Here is a 17,556-nt window from a genome sequence, read left to right on the forward strand (position 1 = left end):
ATGGACTACTTAGCATTTGACTAGAAGGAATGAATTTCTAAGTAAGGTAAGGATTTCTAAGTCATTTATACCTAGAACTTAAACGTGGGCATGAATAAATCAAATATGTGTGGTTTTTACTTGACACTTTATTTTCTTCTTAGGAAAAAATGAGTGACTGATCTTTTAAATGGATTTAGTGCACATACTATATATTGTGCATATGCACCAAACAAATATTTAGTAAGAGGTTGTCGTGAACATGCTGCTATATTTCAAATAAAAGAACTTAGCAAAAATGAGGAGAAGGCCGAACATTCTCATAAGACAGTGAAGGAGGGATGAGCAATGTTTGTTTTGAAAATTATCTGGGACCTTTAAACAAATCTCTGAGGGTGTATTCTTACTTGTAATTGTCTAACTAGTTACATGACAGAGGCTTATTAGCTGCTCCAGGGATGCACTGCTTTCCATTCTGTGGTGGAAACAAAAGGACTGTAGTCGTGGTTATCTTGCAGAAGAATCGTGATCTTTGAATTCTAAAACAAGAAACTTAGAAGTCTCCTGGACATTTCTGCTGTCTCAAGGGAGAATCATTAAGTTTATGTCATTTTTGATGCCTAAAAAAAGATTGAAAAAGTTTACATTCAATTCTCATTGGATTTCTATTGTTTGGGACTTTGAACTAGAGAAAAAAGTATTCACAGGGAACTTGGTTTTTGTGTGTGTGTCATTGGTACCTGACAAAGCAAACTTGAGATTCCCTATTTCCTGGAAACTTGGAGGAAATAATTTCTGTCCAAAATGGTAAATTGGTGTCATATCTCATTTATAAGCATATTTTAATTCAAAGATGAAATAAAGTGTAGTGGTCAAGGTTTAGAGAGCCAAATCATCCTTGATGCAATTACCTGCTTCATCATTAACCAGTTGCATATTTTTCTCTGGGCCAGTTTCCTGATCTGTACAATGTGGGTAGACAGAAGTTCCCAGGATTGCTGTGAAGATTAAATGAAATTTATTACAGTGCTTAGCAAAGTGCCTGGTATGTAGAAAGTGTTTAATAAATATTATTTCAGAATATAGATGTAAAAGACAAGTCATTTCCCATATAATAATATTGAGTAACCTGAAGTTTGGTGGCTCTTAAATGAATCCATGAATGAAGGCTTTGCCTACTTTTGGCGTGTGGCCCACCAGCATGCTCTATCACTTGGCCTCAGCTGGGAAAGAAACCAATTCCTGTATTGAGTTTTCTTCCAGGTGCTTAAAGGAGACCGTAGATGTCTGAATATTTTAATCATTAACCAACGATCCTGGGTGGCTCCTTCTTGCTCTGGTCAGTAACCAGGGTAGGTCACGTAGTAAGGCAACGGATGAGGTGTTTTTCCTCCTGAAGCTGTCATGCCAACTCTGACTTCCTAGAGACTCACCCAGGAGTGGGGAGTTTGTTCTGAGTTACATAACCAGCATCCTCTTTGAGGCTCCAAATGTCTGTCTGACTTCTGACTGCAGGCATGCAAACCTTTCCCCTGCCTAGTAGGAATAAACACCTCTTTTCCCAGCAGCTACATAGCAGCAGCCCAGGGGCTATCAGAGAGCCAGTTGCTTCCTGACTTAATTTCTGGGAAGACCAATTGCCTACTCACGAAAAATTCCTTCCTCCTTATTCTTCTCTCAGATGAGACTAGCTGTTAGGTGTTCCCTCCCTAGGACTCTGACCTGACTCTCATAGAAAAGAAAAAAGATTGAAGTTCATTCCACTTCACTGGGGCTATAAACATGCCACCTGAAAAGTCCTGCTATTCTGGCTTACTATAATTTTAGGTTCTCCTTTCTAACACAATACTCTCTTTATAACACATACACACCTTTCCTTGATATTCAGTTGTGCTGTTGATATGTTCAAAATCCCTCTACTTTAGCCCCAACTAAAGTTCCCAGTATGTATTTGCAGGTCTCTTTTACCCTACCACCTTACAGAACGCGTATTCCTCTTTTTCGGCATAGGCTTTGCCCTTGGAGGCTTGCTTCTCTCTGGATATTCATTTCCAGCAGGTATCTGAGATAAATGTACTCTATCGCTTCTTTTTCTGTTAGTGACTAGAATTAGCTAGCAGGTGCAGCTTCTTATAATAACTGCAGACTCAGATATTTTTCTCTCTGTAAAAACTGTTAAGTGTCTTCTCAGAGGCTCATTTTAAAATTCTGAGTAAGAGGTGGCTTGTTTTCCCTTAGTCCTTGATCTTGGAATCTTATAATCTGTCATTGCACATTGCTCCTTACCAGCCATTTAGAGTTCAGACTACTAATTACCAAGATAAGAAATTAAGATACAAAGCAAAGATAGGTAAATGTACACTTGGACCTTCCTTACTTCTGTTTCAGGAGGGATGTCTTCTCCACGGCTATCCAGGACTGTCCTAGAGACCACCTTTGAGAAATGAGATCCTTTCTATCTAACTTAACATAGATTAGCGGCATCACCGAGAACGCCTTCTGAAGAAAAAAATATTTTGCCTTTTCTTTCTGTCCCATACTCTACATCCCTTAACTGCGATCACTAACATGGCCTGTCAGTTACACGAAATTAATGTTACTATGCCTGACTTTTGTAATATTTCTATTTACAAATCGACAAATTATATTCCTAATCTAATTACATGCATGCTAAGCTAGTAGCTCTGTATTTATATTAACTTGGAAACAAGGAAAATAAACTTAGTTTAAAAAAAAAGGCAAAAAAAGTTAAATCACTTTTGTAAAAAACCCAGGAAATACATATATGTATCCCCTTCATATAACTGTTACAATACAGAACTATGTAAGTATGTTACATAAATATAGTATGTATTTACTATAGAAAATAAGTGAAAAGGGTGAAATTGATGGCGTCAGAGCTTAGAAATATTGTTGGTGTGGTGGGAAAAGAGAAAGGAGAGGCGGATCGGGTTACAAAGAATTCCATTGGTGTAGTGTATGTTCTGAGTTTGTGAGTTCAGGGGTGGAATGGAAAGCTCTGGGTGATAAATGCAGGAATCTATCTGTGGAAATACTAGGCTGAGTGGAGTAGAAGTAACTGGTTTTGGAGTTCTTGTCTTTTTCTTCCTAGAGTTTTAGATTTGCTGATAAGAATTTCGTAGATAAGAGAGGAGAAAGAGGCGGAGAAAAGCTCAGATGACCCAAGTGACAAGCATTTCTTACATGTTTCAGACCCACAAAGGTACAAATAATACGCTAACCAACCAGATATGCCCCATTCAGCTTAAATACAATTGACGCTCCCTGTTACCCGTCCGTGTAGGAGCCAGCGTCACTCTAGAATAAATTTAGATTCCCACAGTGAGATATAGATTCCCTCAAGATACAGAGTGATGGCTGGGAAACAGCACAGTTGTTTGAAGAGACTGCCAGCTTTATTTTCAGATTCCAGTGTGGCGAGAAGATGGGAAAATGAGCAACTCTTCTTGAGAAGAAGGAGATGGGGAAATGGTACTTTGGGGGAAGAATTGAGCTCCAACTGAGGCTGGAAGGCAGCAGGAATCAGAGCAGGCTGTGGGTAACAGGCAGTTTATTGTCTAATGATGTTTTCAGAGGACACAGAGAAGAGCTTTGTTTTTTTATTGGAGACAGAGTCTCACTCTGTCACCCAGGCTGTAGTGCAATGGTGTGCTCCCTGCTCATTCCAACCTCTGCCTCCCAGGTTCATGCAATTCTCCTCCCTCAGCCTCCCGAGTAGCTGGGATTACAGGTGCACACCACCACACCTGGCTAATTTTTGTATTTTTAAGTAGATACGGGGTTTCACCACGTTGGCCATGCTGGTCTCGAATCCCTAACCAGGGAAGAGCTTTGAGAGGAGCAACAGAAGGGGAAGGCTGGGTGGGTCGAGGGGAAGCAGCACAGAACCTGGGAGAGGTAGTGTGTGAGAAGATGAGTAAGCACGTGTCCAGTTCACAGCATGATGTACCAGCTTTTGTAGAGACAGGAGGCAGGGTGGGAAGAAATAGCCCAGGGAATTCAAGGACAGCCTGCCACGGGGTTTCAGTGCATGCCTTTGTTTCACAGAGAGGATTTCACCACAAAGTGTTGATGAGTCAAAGATTCAGGTGCAAGTGATTTGTTAAAACAGTGCTCTTAGAAGAAACCAGTTGGGGGTAGGGAAAGCCAGAGTGATGGGTGAGATAGGAATATAAACCAGGTGAGCCAATAATAGGAAAAACATGGTTTATTGGGGCTTCCAGGAAATCAGCTTCTCTCCTTAACAAGACGTTCTGAAGCTCCAGTTCTTTTCACCTGGGTTTAGTGGTGTGCTCGATGCCAGGCCTGAAACATCTACAGCGATGGAAGCCAGACTGTGTATAAGGTAAACCCACAGGAGGCAAAGCAGAGACATGAGGCCTGAAACATCTACAGCGATGGAAGCTAGACTGTGTATAAGGTAAACCCACAGCAGGCAAAGCAGAGACACGAGACCTGAAACATCTACAGTGATGGAAGCTACACTGTGTATAAGGTAAACCCACAGCAGGCAAAGCAGAGACATGAGACCTGAAACATCTACAGTGATGGAAGCTACACTTTGTATAAGGTAAACCCACAGCAGGCAAAGCAGAGACATGAGACCTGAAACATCTACAGTGATGGAAGCTAGACTGTGTATAAGGTAAACCCACAGGAGGCAAAGCAGAGACATGAGGCCTGAAACATCTACAGTGATGGAAGCTAGACTGTGTATAAGGTAAACCCACAGGAGGCAAAGCAGAGACACGAGACCTGAAACATCTACAGCGATGGAAGCCAGACTGTGTATAAGGTAAACCCACAGGAGGCAAAGCAGAGACATGAGACCTGGTGACATGTGTCCTGGGTAGAGCTGGCCGGAGGCTCCCAGAAGCCTCAGTTACATTTCTCGGGAGATTTCCTTTGTTGTCTAAGCCAGTTCCAGGATGTTGTTCTTACTGCTTGCAACTGAAATCTAAATTCCCAAACACTTTATTTTAATAATGCTGTCATATTTATCAAAATATGCTTTAATCTTGGAATTGGCAGTAATCAAAAATGACTAATGACATCAAATATTTAAGTTTAGCTTCTAAAACAGCTGAAATATTTCATAGCAGTACAATGAAGTGAAAGAAGAGAATTTCCTTTCACACGGAAAGGAAGATATTATACATGCACACATATCTCTTCTAATTTCTGTCTTCTGATCTGAGAGTTAGTTAACTTAAAATTTGAGTGCGAAGAGACCTAGGCCCTCCAAATCAGTTTCCCCCGTTGAATTTCGCTTTCTATTTTATATGCAAAACAACAATATACCCTAAGTGCGCTTTGTAGATTACATTTCTAATTCTTGTTCGTTCTTGTGCTTTTAGTGTTGCATGTACTGACATCGTTCTGCAAGCTGTCTTTGAAAAGCTTTTTACCTCTTTTTACTGTTCTTTTGTCTTGCCTGTGAATTCCAGAGACGTGACTGCAGAAATAGATGACTGAATACTAAGTATGTACAGGTTCTATTCTCCCACTTTTATTTGCCTTTCTGAGAATTCCAAACACATTTGCTGTTTTTGAGGGATTTGCTTTCTTCTAGAGTTATCTTCTGGCCGTCTTTTTTATCAAGGCAACTGCTATTCAATTCTTTCCCCTTATTTTTCTCCCACCACCATTTTCCTTTCTTGCCACCAATTATTTCAATTGTCCTTCCCTCTGATACTCCTATTTTCTTCCGTAGGCTAATTTGAGAGACTACATTATTTCTCTTTCCCTTTTGAAATTTGAGGGTGGCCCCTGGTAGTTTTAATCTGCCTGGCAAATTCATGTAATCTTTTCTCATAAGGATTCTACTCCTTTCTCCCTCAACTCAAGCAGCCTCAAGGTCATCTTGCGGCCTCCTTTCTTCTTGGAACCAGGCAGCACGTCTTACTTTTCACTGCTTCCTGTTCCCTACCTTTAGTGTTCTGTTGTTTCTCTTCAGCTTCTGTGTTGGTTTGATCTGAGTGACTCACACTTCCCAAGCATTGCCTATGAGCTCAGTGGTTTGTGTGCTGCCTGTACACTATGAAAGGTAATCCAGTGACTGAGCTGGACTGTTGGGTTGGTATTCTAATTTTAGAAGAACGTTGAGATGTGCTGTAATTTAGGACATAAGTAACAATCTAGATTTGATTTCTGTGTTGCTACTTATATTTACCTTCTAATTCATACAAGAATGGACACTTAGGAGTTAAATAGATCTAATTTCTGTGGTAGGGAAATGAATATTTTAACATGAGGATTAAACAATTTGACTTTAACATGGTATATAAATGAGTTTGAAAGAGAAAATATCTGATTTCATTTTCTGTTTTGCTGGTTATTTATGTGATAACTGGTCTGAAATAGCGGGATGCCTGGAAACCATGATTACTGAAACCTGTAACTATTTCACTATCAGGGATCGCACCTCCTACCCCTTATCGTCTTGATAGTATGCTGAACAGACATTTCATTGACTAATATCTCTCCCAGCTTTCCCCTGCTAATCATACTTTGATTGGTTTAAATTCCACATGGGGATTCCTTGATTCTGACCATCCAAGACGTTCAACTCTCTTCAAGTCAAGTAGTCCACTTTTTTGAATTAGTTTTCAGTTTCATTTTGTTTTCCCCAATTCAAGTTGGAAACACTTCTTTAGTATTTCCTTGGCCACACAGGCTTTTCTAAGGTCTAAAGCAAATGCTACTTCACTCTCCTTCCAGCTACTCAGGAGGCTGAGACAGGAGAATTGCTTGAACCCAGGAGGCAGAGGCTGCAGTGAGCCTTCTTCTAATTTTATTGTTGGAGACCTGATTCACAGGAGAAATTGTGCAATACGGTCCTGAAGTCAAGAGAGAAAAGGGGAAGAGGTAAGAAGAGAGAGGAGGAAATAAATTCCTTCAGGGTATTTATTAGAAATGCTTCCTGGTGCTGCTTTTTCTGTTCCGGGCTGGCTCTCTCCCTGAAAACAGCACACACTAATAGGAAATAAAAAATCCTGGAATCAGTATCCTCTGTTGTCTTTTGTGGAGAAGTCAGAGCTTCTTCTTTTTCTTCTTTTCCACCCATGCCCTACCTCTCTGTTGCTTGTTGAGGCAAAAGAGTAAGAATTTCTTCCTCTATTTGGCATTCAACTGCTTCATTCAGATATGTCTTGGTTCTGGGTTTCCTGTATCTATTTCTCCTAGAATGTGGAAACTTTACATCAACAGATTCAATTCTATCTTCATTTACGGGAAGTTTTCTTATTTATGTGTCAACTCTTTTGGTTTGATGAGTTCTTGACTTCAGGGGCCAATATCAATTATCCTTATATTGTGTCATTTATGTGCTATCATGTGACCTCATGTAATTGCATTCAATTTATGTTCTATAGCTCAACCTCATCTAGTGCATTCATCTCTTTAATCCGAATTCACCAACATACCGCAAATCTTTCTCTACTTCGGCTTTCAGTGATATCTCTTCTGTACTTTGCTAGCTCTATGTTCTTTTTCTTTCTTTCTTTCTTTTTGAGACGGAGTTTCGCTCTTGTTACCCAGGCTGGAGTGCAATGGTGCGATCTCGGCTCACCGCAACCTCCGCCTCCTGGGTTCAGGCACTTGTCCTGCCTCAGCCTCCCGAGTAGCTGGGATTACAGGCACGCGCCACCATGCCCAGCTAATTTTTTGTATTTTTAGTAGAGACGGGGTTTCACCATGTTGAGCAGGATGGTCTCGATCTCTTGACCTCGTGATCCACCCACCTTGGCCTCCCAAAGTGCTGGGATTATGCGCTTGAGCCACTGCTCCCGGCCAGCTCTGTGTTCCTATTAGTCATCTCTAGAAATTTTAGTCCATATTTTGTTTTGTCCAATCTACAATCCTCTTCTCATCCTGTTGTTTTTTTCAGCTTGTTTTTGAGTACTTGTTTTGTTGTGTACATATTCTGGGTATTTCTAATATAAAAATATAATTGTTTTGTATAATTTTTCTAGAGGGCATAGACCTAATATAAGTGAAGGTTTTGTTTCTGTTCTTTGAACCATTCCAGGTTGGGCTTTATTTTATTTTATTTTTGGTCATTTCCATGCCATTCCTGTACCCCAGCTCTTTGGGACTATAGTGTGTATTATGTAGCATGTCATTTTTTTATTTTGCTCAGTCAGTGGCTGGGTAATCAAATCAGTTCTGACATAGTAGGTGTGTGATGGGCTCTTGATTGTTTTTTTTTCTCATTTTGTCTGAGACCTAGGATCCATTATTGCAACCACTATCACCATCCCCTCACATCAGGTGACTCTGATGGCTGGATATTTGGTGCGTTACCCTTATTTTCTTAGGCTGAGTTATTGGAAGGGGTGGAAATAAACTTTTTGTCAGATAACTGAACTGACTCTCATTTTTGGACCTCCTGAATATCACATTTCAGTGTTGGCACCGTTGAGTTGGGGATGTGTATATGCGAGTGCAGCATTTAAAGGCGAATGCACTGGGGTTTTGACTGGCTTTTCCCTGTTGAGTGTATCATTTTATAAGCTGTGCTCCCATTGTCATGTCAATGCCATCATTTATGTTCCCATTTCGTTCCTACTACTCCACAGTCAAGAAAGAAGAGAGATTTCTCTCCAGATTTAGGCATTGTATTAGTTTTCTTGGTCTCCTTTAACAAACTACCACAAATATGGTGGCTTAAAATAACAAAAACATATTCTCTCACAGTTCCGAAGGCTGGAAGTCCAAAATCAAGGTGATGGCACGGCCACACTTCTTAAGATTCCAGGGGCCATGCCTTTCTTGCCTCTGCCAACGTCTGGTGACTTCTGGTGTTCCCCTGCCTTGTGTCAATATAATTTCAGTCTCTGCCGCTGTCTAGGTGTCCTTTCCTACCTCTCATTGGACTTGGGGCACAGCTTAACCCAGTAGGATTTCATCTCAATCTTTACCTTAATTGCATCTACAAAGACCCTATTTTCAAGTAAGCTCCCAATCTGAGTTTCTCGGTGGATATGAAATTTTGAAGGACAACTAGTCAATCCACTACAAATACATTAGAGCTTTCAAGGTCTTCAGCACCAATCTGCTGTGTCTGAAAATGGGCTTCGCCTCTGCACCAAAGGGTTGTTCTGCAGATCCCTATCTCTCTAGATCTGGGAAGTTGCTCCTTCAGCCCAGGGAGTTAGGGTACTTGTCCGTGTTGCTAGTCTTGGGGTACAGCATCATTCTTGTTAGTTTCCCTTAACCCTGACTGCAGCTGTATAAATAGTCACTTAGTTAACTATTCATAATTACAGCAATACATTGTCATATTTGCTGCCTGAGTGGGATTACTGGTTGATTTTGCATCCTTGCCTTATAATTGATTTTAAAGGGAATATTTCTAATGTTTCCCCATTAAAGATTATATTTTTATAGGGTTTTCAGACATATTCTTTGTAATATTAAAGCCTTTGATTCATTTAATGAGTTATTTACAATTATTTTGTATATTGTCTATTTTTTCCTGCATGTATTCAGATGATGGGTTTTTTAACTCTAATCTGCTTAATATGCTTTTAGCCTTGAAACAATCCTCCTGAAGCAAGGATTAAAATGCTGATGCTTTATTTGGGAGGTAAAAACTCAGGGCTGTGAGGGAGAAGGAAAACAGAAGGAAGGCAAGGAAAGATGGGCAGCTTTGTGAAGGGACAGATTACCAGGCTGACAACCACTTCATGAGCAGTCAAAAAGAGACCCAGCAATTCTCTTGGTCGGAGCATTCACTCAGCATTAAGGACTTTGCTGAATGAGGGATATAAAAAACTGTGTCTCAAAGTCCTCCACGGGAGGAAAGAAGGTGGGAGGATTCATCTGCTCAGATCTGCTCATTGCTGTTGGTTAAAATTTACCTCACAGGAAATAGACGGTCCCGTATATCCCAATGTCATTATCTAGTCCCTTTAATAGCGGCTCAGGATGCCAAGTCCCATGCCCTGCAGTATAGAGTTCCATTCCATTCCAGAAGTATCAGGAGGGACCAGACACTCCAGATATGCGGCTGGTTGGCTCAGCTCTGGGTGGTGGCCAAGGAGAAAGGCTTGGCACTCCTGGGGCAAATGACTCATCAGAACCTCCCAGTAACAATTAAGGTCAGTGACACATTTGAGCCAAGGGAGTCTGAGTCACACAAGACTTGGGTCTGATACATGTGATAAATAACATTTATAAATCCTCTAATGCTGAATCTTCTTTGGATTCCTGGAGAAAACCCAACCTGGGCACTGTGGCAGCCATGAAAACGTGAGCTCACATCTGCAGCAAGGAGCGTGGGCGATTGGAGCCCCAGGTGCTGCTCTCTGGATCCATCACCGCCTTTGTGTCATGGCCATGGCTGATATCAGCTGTTGCTCTACTGATCATTCATCCCTCAGTGATGGAGCACAGTGCCAAGGCTAACAGGGACTCCGCTAATGGATGGCTTCGGTGCAAGGGCTCCCCAGTGATCTGACAAAGCTTTCTTAGAATGGCTGCAGCCTGGCGTTCGTTTCACTCCATTTCCGCCCTTCCCCTCTCCTGTAGCCTCATGGTTGGAAAGTTCTCCTGACTTCTGTTTTCCCCCTTTACCCTTCACAGGAATTTCTCACTGATACCCCTTGAACAGCACGTCCCATTTTGGTGTCTGCTTCTTGGAGGACATGATTAGCACTGTCGTAATGCATTGTCTGTTTTAACATTGTTAGGTTTGGTTTACAGCATTTCGTCCAGGTTTTTAGATCTCTTTTCCTGAGTGAAATAGATTATCTCTGTCCTCATACAGTCTTTGCCTGGCTTTAAATAATACTGTCCTTGAAGTTTAGCAGAATTTGTCTGGAAAACCATCTGGGCCTGCTTGAGTTCTACCCCTCTCCCTGTGTGTGTGTGTGTGTGTGTGTGTGTGAAGGTTTTAAACTGTTCTCCAATTTCTTTAATAATTATAGGACTCTGAGATTTCTATTTTGTGAGTGTATCAGTTAAAGAAAGATTCTTACAAAACGATTTTTAAATCCACTGGCAGAATCTTGCTGATAATATTACCTTTTCACATTTCTGCTTTATCTGTAGTTATGCCAACTTTTACATCATACTGCATTTTCTCATTTAGTTTTGCCAGAAGTGTGTCTGTTACCAAGTTTTCGTCTTAATCAGTTTTTGACTTTTCTCTTTTCCATTGTATACACATATATTTATTTTTTTTCTATTTTATTTCCACTATTATATTTTCCCGCTACTTTTAAAAAATTTTTCTTTTTATCATTCTTTCTTTCTTTTCTTTTCTTTTTTTTTTGAGACAGAGTCTCCCTGTGTCACCCAGGCTGGAGTACAATAGTGCACTCTCAACTCACTGCAACCTCCACCTCCTTGGTTCAAGCAATTGTCCTGCCTTAGCCTCCAGAGTAGCTGGAATTACAGGCACCCACCACCATGTCCAGATAAGTTTTGTGTTTTTAGTAGAGACAGGATTTCACCATGTTGGCCAGGCTGGTCTGGAACCCCTAACTTCAGGTAATCCACCCACCTAGGCCTCCCAAAGTGCTGGGATTACAAACGTGAACCACCCTGCCCGGCCCTTTTTTAAAAAAAATTTTCTAACTTAGGTTTTATACTCGTTTAATATATGTTTAACCTTTATTCCTTTCTAATACAGATGTTTGTGACTAAATTCTCCTTAAGACTGATTTTATTGCATTCTACCTCTTGTTATATGTTGTGTTTTTAAAATTTGGTTCTAAGTAATAAACCACTTTTATTTTAGAATAACTAGAGTTGCAGAAAAGTTGTGAAGATATGCTGAGTGTCTTCTTAACTTTTACCCAGCTTCCCCAAGTTAACATCTTATACACACGGTTCATTTGGCAAAACTTAGAAATTCGCATGGTATAATACTACTAACTGAACTACAGATTCTATTTGAGGATCACCAGTCTTTCCAGTGAATTTCCTTTTGTATTAGGATCCAATCCAGAACACCACAATGCATTTAGTAGTAGGTATTTTATTTTATTATTATTATTATTATTATTTATTTTTTGAGAGAGTTTTGCTCTCGTTACCCAGGCTGGAGTGCAATGGCGCGATCTCGGCTCACGGCAACCTCCGCCTCCTGGGTTCAGGCAATTCTCCTGCCTCAGCCTCCTGAGCAGCTGGGATTACAGGCATGCGCCACCATGCCCAGCTAATTTTTTGTAGAGACGGGGTTTCAGCATGTTGAGCAGGATGGTCTGGATCTCTTGACCTCGCGATCCACCTGCCTTGGCCTCCCAAAGTGCTGGGATTACAGGCGTGAGCCACCGTGCCCGGCCAGGTATTTTATTCTTATATTTATATTTTTATTTTGTGTGGGCACATACAGGTATATATATGTATGAGGCACATGGGACGTTTTAATAAGGCATGCAGTGTAAAATAAGTACATCATGGAGAATGGGGTATCCATCCCATTAAGCATTTGGCAGTTGAGTTACAAACACTTCAATTACACTCTTTAAGTTTTTAAAAATGTACAATTAAGTTATTGACTATAGTCACTCTGTTGTGCTGTCACATAATAGGTCTTATTCATTCTTGCCATTTTTTTAATACACATTAACCGTCCCCACCTCCCCTGTAAATACCACTACCCTTCCCAGCCTCCAGTAACCATCCTTCTACTCTCTAGGCCCATGAGTTTAATGGTTTTGAATTTTAGATCCCACAAATGAGGGAGAATATGTGATGTTTGTATTTACGTGCCTGGCTTATTTCACTTAACATAATGATCTTCAGCTCCATCCATGTCATTGCAACTGATTGGATCTTGTTCTTTTTTATGGCCTAGTAGTACTTCATTGTATGTATGTACCACATTTTCTTTTTTTTAATTGCATTTTAGGTTTTGGGGTACATGTAAAGAACATGCAAGATTGTTGCATAGGTACACATGTGGCAGTGTGATTTGCTGTCTTCTTCCCCTTCACCTATATCTGGCATTTCTCCCCATGCTATCTCTCCCCAACTCCCCACCCCCTGCTGTCCCTCCTCTATTCCCCCCAACAGACCCCAGTGTGTAGTGCTCTCCTCCCCATGTCCATGTGTTCACATTGTTCAACATCCACCTATGAGTGAGAACATGCAGTGTTTGATTTTCTGTTCTTGTGTCAGTTTGCTGAGAATGATGGTTTCCATCATTCTCGTGTCCCTACAAAGGACACGAACTCATCGTTTTTGATTGCTGCATAATATTCCATGGTGTATATGTGTCACATTTTCCCTGTCCGGTCTATCATCGATGGGCATTTGGGTTGGTTCCAGGTCTTTGCTATTGTAAACAGTGCTGCAATGAACATTCGTGTGCATGTGTCCTTATAGTAGAACGATTTATAATCCTTTGGATATAAACCCAGTAATGGGATTGCTAGGTCAAATGGAATTTCTATTTCTAGGTCCTTGAGGAATCTCCACACTGTCTTCCACAATGGTTGAACTAATTTACACTCCCACCAACAGTGTAAAAGTGTTCCTATTTCTCCACATCTCTCCAGCATTTGTTGTCTCCAGATTTTTTAATGATCGCCATTCTAACTGGCAAGAGATGGTATCTCAATGTAGTTTTGATTTTCATTTCTCTAATGACCAGAGATGATGAGCATTTTTTCATATGTTTGTTGGCCTCATGTAGGTCTTCTTTTGTAAAGTTTCTGTTCATATCCTTCACTCACTTTTGAATGGGCTTGTTAGTTTTTTTCTTGTAAATATGTTTGAGTTCTTTGTAAATTCTGGATATCAGCCCTTTGTCAGATGGGTAGATTGCAAATTTTTTTTCCCATTCTGTTGGTTGCCGATTCACTCTAAGAATTTTCTTTTGCTGTGCAGAAGCTGTGTGGTTTGATTAGGTCCCATTTGTCTATTTTGGCTTTTGTTGCCAATGCTTTTGGTGTTTTGGTCATGAAGTCCTTGCCTACTCCTATGTCCTGAATGGTTTTGCCTATATTTTCTTCTCGGGTTTTTCTGATGTTAGGTCTTATGTTTAAGTCTTTAATTCATCTGGAGTTAATTTTAGTGTAAGGGGTCCAGTTTCTGCTTTCTGCACATGGCTAGCCAGTTATCCCAACACCATTTATTAAACAGGGAATCCTTTCCCCATTGCTTGTTTTTGTCAGGTTTGTCAAAGATTGGATGGTTGTAGATATGCTGTGTTGCTTCTGAGGCCTCTGTTCTGTTCCATTGGTCTATACCTCTGTTTTGGTACCAGGACCATGCTGTTTTCATTACTGTAGCCTTGTAGTATAGTTTGAAACCCTATAGTGTGATGTCTCCTGCTTTGTTCTTTTTCCTTTGAATTGACTTGGCTATGCGGGCTCTCTTTTGGTTCCATATGAAGTTTAAGGTGGTTTTTTCCAGTTCTGTGAAGAAAGTCATTGGTAGTTTGATGGGGACAGTGTTGAATCTGTAAATTACTTTGGGCAGTATGGCCATTTTCACGATATTGATTCTTCCTAACCATGAACATGGAATGTTTCTCCATATGTTTGTGTCCTCTCTGATTTCATTGAGCAGTGGTTTGTAGTTCTCCTTGAAGAGGTTCTTTATGTTCCTTGTTAGTTGTATTCCTAGGTATTTTATTCTCTTTGTAGCAATTGTGAATGGCAGTTCGTTCTTGATTTGGCTCTCTTTAAGTCTGTTATTGGTGTAGAGGAATGCTTGTGATTTTTGCACATTGATTTTGTATCATGAGACTTTGCTGAAGTTGCTTATCAGTTTCAGGAGATTTTGGGCTGAGGTGATGGGGTCTTCTATATATACAATCATGTTGTCTGCAAATACAGACAATTTGACTTCCTCCTTTCCTATCTGAATACCCTTTATTTCTTTTTCTGGCCTGAATGCTCTGACTAGAATTTCCAGTACTATATTGAATAGGAGTGGTGAGAGAGGGCATTCTTGTCTAGTGCCAGATTTCAAAGGGAATGCTTCTAGTTTTTGGCCATTCAGTATGATATTGGCTGTTGGTTTGTTGTAAATAGCTTTTATGATTTTGAGATACGTTCTATCAATACCTAGTTTATTGAGGGTTTTTAGCATAAAGGGCTGTTGAATTTTGTCAAAGGCCTTCTCTGCAACAAATGAGATAATCATGTGGTTTTTGTCTTTGGTTCTGTTTGTGTGGTGAATTACGTTTACAGACTTGCATATGTTAAACCAGCCTTGCATCCCCGGGATGAAACCTACTTGATCATGGTGGATAAGCTTTTTGATTTGCTGTTGCATTCGGCTTGCCAGCATTTTATTGAAGATTTTTGTATCTATGTTCATCATGGATATTGGCCTGAAGTTTTTTTTTCTTGTTGAGTCTCTGCTGGGTTTTGGTATCAGGATGATGTCGGTCTCATAAAATGATTTGGGAAGGATTCCCTCTTTCTGGATTATTTGGAATAGTTTCAGAAGGAATGGTACCAGTTCCTCTTTGTATGTCTGGTAGAATTCGGCTATTAACCCATCTGGACCTGGGCTTTTTTTGGGTGGTAGGCTTTTAATTGCTGCCTCCACTTCAGACCTTGTCATTGGTCTATTCAGGGTTTTGACTTCTTCCTGGTTTAGGCTTGGGAGGAGTCAAGTATCCAGGAATTTGTCCATTTCTTCCAGGTTTACTAGTTTATGTGCATAGAGATGTTCGTAATAATCTCTGATGATGGTTTGAATTCCTGTGGAATCTGTGGTGATATCCCTTTATCATTTTTTATTGCATCTATTTGGTTATTCTTTCTTTTCTTTTTTATTAATCTGGCTAGTGGTCTATTTTGTTGATCTTTTCGAAAAACCAGCTCCTAGATTTATTGATTTTTGGAAGGTTTTTTTTGTGCGTATCTCCTTCAGTTCTGCTCTGATCTTAGTTATTTCTTGTCTTCTACTAGGTTTTGAGTTTTTTTGATCTTGCTCCTCTAGCTCTTTCAATTTTGACATTAGGGTGTCAATTTTGGATCTCTCCTTGCTTCTCATGTGGGTACTTATTGCTATATATTTTCCTCTAGAGACTGCTTTAAATTTGTCCCAGATATTCTGGTATATTGTGTATTCATTCTCGTTGGTTTCAAAGAACTTTATTTCTGCCTTCATTTCATTGTTGGTCCTGTCAACAATCAAGAGCCAGTTGTTCAGTTTCCATGAAGCTGTGCGGTTCTGAATTAGTTTCTGAATTCTGAGTTCTAACTTGATTGCACTGTGGTCTGAGAGACTGTTTGTTATGATTTCCGTTCTTTTGCATTTGCTGAGGAGTGATTTACTTCCAATTATGTGGTCAATTTTAGAGTAGGTGTGATGTGCTGAGAAGGATCTATATTCTGTGGATCTGGGGTGGAGAGTTATGTAAGTGTCTGTTAGGTTTGCTTGTTCCAGGTCTGAGTTCAAGTCCTGGATATTCTTGTTAATTTTCTGTCCCATCGATCTGTTTAATATTGACAGTCGAGTGTTAAATTTTCCCACTATTATTGTGTGGGGGTCTAAGTCTTTTTGTAGGTTATTAAGAACTTACTTTATGTGTCTGGGTGCTCCTGTATTGGGTGAGTATATATTTTGAATTGTTAGCTCTTCTTGTTGCATTGATCCTTTCACTCTTATGTAATGCCCTTCTATGTCTCTTTTGATCTTTGTTGGTTGGAAGTTCATTTTATCAGAGATTAGCTCGCAGAAGTTTCTCATTACCCACCTTCTGAAGCCTGATTCTGTCATTTCATCACACTCATTCTCCATCCAGCCTTGTTCACTTGCTGGTGAGGAGTTGTGATCTCTTGTAGGAGGAGAGGTGTTCTGGTTTCGGGTGTTTTTATCCTTTTTTCACTGGTTTCTTCCCATCTTTGTGGATTTATCCACCTGTCGTCTTTGTAGTTGCTGACTTTCAGATTGGGTCTCTGAGTGGATGTCCAGTTTGTTGATGATGAAGTTATTTCTGTTTCTTAGTTTTCCTTCTAACAGTCTGGCCCCTCTGCTGTAGGACTGCTGAGGTCCACTCCAAGCCCTGCTTGCCTGGGGATCACCTGCAGCAGCTACAGAACAGTAAGGGTTGCTACCAGTTTCTTCTTCTGCTATCTTTGTCCCCAGAGGATACCCACCAAATGTCAGTCTGATCTCTCCTTTATGAGGTGAGTCTTTGGATATATGGGGGTCAGGGACCTGCTTGAGGAGACAGTCTGTCCTTTATGGGAGCTCAAGTTCTGAACTGTGAGCTCTGTTGTTCATTCAGAGCCGCTGGGCAGATACGTTTAAGTCTGCTGCAGCAGAATTCATAAACCCCTTTTTCTTTCCCAGGTGTTCTGTCCCGGGGAGTTAGGGCTTTATTGATGAGTTTCCGTTGAGCTGCTCCCTTTTTTCAGGGCTGCCCTGCCCAGCATAGAGGCAGCCTAGTCACTGTCTGCCTGCAGAGGCTTTGCTGAGCTGCTGTGGGCTCCACCCAGCTGCTATGTGAACTTCCCTGCAGTCCTGTTTTTATGGGTGTAGTTAGAACTGCCTCGGCAATGGTGGCCCACCTCTGTAATGGTGAACTCTCTCTGTAATGGTGGGTTGAGGCAATGGTGGGCTGCCTCAGCAATGGCA

The 17,556-nt window shown here is 40.7% G+C and overlaps 1 protein-coding gene across 8 annotated transcripts in view; it reads left to right on the forward strand.

Annotated features, from left to right (window-relative positions):
• The window catches only part of HHLA2 (HHLA2 member of B7 family), an 87,409-nt gene continuing 69,853 nt past the window's right edge, over positions 1-17,556 (forward strand). For 5 of the 8 annotated variants that reach the window (XM_078352277.1, XM_054246132.2, XM_054246133.2 and 2 more), the window contains exon 1: positions 1-46. The gene's annotated coding sequence lies outside the window, so the exon portion shown is untranslated. The other 3 variants (XR_008476907.2, XM_078352278.1, XM_078352279.1) reach the window with 1 other exon arrangement.

This window comes from Callithrix jacchus, chromosome 15, assembly GCF_049354715.1.
Source record: "Callithrix jacchus isolate 240 chromosome 15, calJac240_pri, whole genome shotgun sequence".
NCBI lineage: Eukaryota > Metazoa > Chordata > Mammalia > Primates > Cebidae > Callithrix > Callithrix jacchus.